The sequence below is a fragment of the Suricata suricatta genome, chromosome 15, assembly GCF_006229205.1.
Source record: "Suricata suricatta isolate VVHF042 chromosome 15, meerkat_22Aug2017_6uvM2_HiC, whole genome shotgun sequence".
NCBI lineage: Eukaryota > Metazoa > Chordata > Mammalia > Carnivora > Herpestidae > Suricata > Suricata suricatta.
This window is the reverse complement of record NC_043714.1, coordinates 18,190,841-18,193,038: the sequence shown is the minus strand read 5'-3', so window position 1 is coordinate 18,193,038 and position 2,198 is coordinate 18,190,841. Positions and strand designations below refer to the sequence as shown.

Here is a 2,198-nt window from a genome sequence, read left to right as displayed (position 1 = left end):
CAGTTCCACCCAGACTTTTGGGTCAATGCTATTTAATATCATTTTAATTTTTTCACCATAAGCCATGCATTATGAAATATGGTTTAGTTTAAACTGAGATAAACCTTTTAATCACCAGGAGACAAATATTATAATAACTTTTTAAAATTTGGAATATAAAGACAGATAATTCTTCGTGTTCAGCAAGCATGTGTAGACCATTCTTTCTATACACACCATGATTTCTTTAAGAAACCGGAGACTGCACCATGAACAGACCTTTCCATGGGGCCTCAATTTTAATTTTCCAGAGTTGGGAGAAGCAATATCCATCAAGTTCCCTCAACGGTCGAGTATAATGCTGTTTTTGTCACACACAAGGTCTATTTTGAGCGCACACATCCACACCCACTGTAGACTATAGACTTGCAGAGCTGTCAGCACAATGCCCCATTACAAATTGTCCCTTTAGCAAGATGACTTCATTTTAGCAGCCTGCTCTGGTTTCTACATCCTTCCAGGTTTCACAGTTCAGTGCAGTCAAACAAGGTGATGGCATTTTTAAGGCTCTAGATGTTATTGGTCTGTGAATAAAGGTAGGTGGCCAGGTACTATTTCGTGTTTCAGCTGGCAACCTGGTACTAAGTTTGCGGACATTGAGACGAAGAAGGTTGCGATTTTTTTAATACTGGAAACATAAATACTGGCATTTATGGAAATGGTTGCTATAACAGGAAGTGATTTCATATATCATTAGCTGAACTAAGATTATGAGAATGTCTACCTTTAATCTGAAGGATCATTAAAACCTGGGACATACTATTTCTCAAGAAGAATTTATTAGAATCCAAGCAACCCCTATTTGCAATTTGAGCCTTCTACTTGTTGGATGCTAATAAAAACCCTATACTTTAATTATTTCACAGGGCACTTACACATTTTTAATTTCCTATTAAGACATAATCATGACTGAAACAGGCACATATATGGCCCGTAAACATTTATGCCAGTTTTTAAAGTTTGTATATATCCTTTCCCAGGAATAAATTTTGCTCAAAAATGGACTGTGCCTGTACTGGAGGGAAGAGAGTCAGATAAAGATGCTAGTAGGTAGAGAAAAGCTAATGAAAAGAGACCTGACCTCCTAAGACTTTAAATGAATTCTTGGCCCTAATAGGAGTGAATGAATGAAGAAAAAACTTCCAACTATAAAGTAAATAAGTCATGGCACTGTAAAATATAACACAGGGAACATAGTCAATAATATTATAATAATTTTATATGGTGACAGATGGTAACTCGACTGATCATTGGAAAAAATTTTTAATTATTTAAATTTAAATATTTAAATATTGATGAAATTTTATGTCAATTATGCTTCATTATAAATTGTTTAGGTTTTTTAATCTTTATTTTTATTTTTACTTTTTTAAAATGTTTATTTATTTTTGAGACAGAGAGCAAGCAAGGGAGGGGCAGAGAGAGAGGGAGACACAGAGTCCAAAGCAAGCTCCAGGCTCTGAGCTGTCGGCACAGAGCCTGACGTGGGGCTTGAACCCACGAACGCTGACATCATGACCTGAGCCAAAGTCAATCGCTTAACCAACCGAGCCACCTAGGTGTCCCTAGGTTTTTTAATCTTTCATTTCCTCCCTTAAAATAGAAGTACTAGTAACATGCACTCCTAGGCTGATGAGTATGGACAATTCATGCAAAGAGCTTAACAAAAATCAACTAAGATTTGTCTGCTCTCTCTCTGTGACAAATACTCTACCATGTCCTGTTGGAATAGGCTGTGTTTTGCAAAAAAATATATAAAGAAATCATGAAGTGTGTAATGTGTGCATATATTATAGATATAACCTGAAAAGTATGTAGCTAACTGTCAGTAAATACAGAACACTTCACCAATTTGAGTGTCATCACTGTACAGGGGCCAAGCCCATCTTCTCTGCGTCTTTCCAACTTTATGTGCTGCCAAAATGAGCTTTACTAACTGTAACTAAAAACCTAAGAAATGAAAGTATAAAACTTGCTACTTTGTTTATTGTTCTCTGCCTTACCTCAGTGATTTTAGAATTCTCATATTCACTTGATAATTAAACTCTTTTGTCTGCTACTTTGTATAATTCTCTCCTCGTTAACTTGAGTTCTGTGAAACACATTCTGTATGGGAATACACTCTCAAAAACAGAACTGGCTCTAAATATTTATTCTTG

The 2,198-nt window shown here is 35.8% G+C and overlaps 1 pseudogene; it reads right to left on the bottom strand.

Annotated features, from left to right (window-relative positions):
* Window positions 1–1,867: 1,867 nt before the first annotated feature.
* On the bottom strand, window positions 1,868–1,967 carry LOC115279553 (annotated as a pseudogene).
* Window positions 1,968–2,198: the final 231 nt, after the last annotated feature.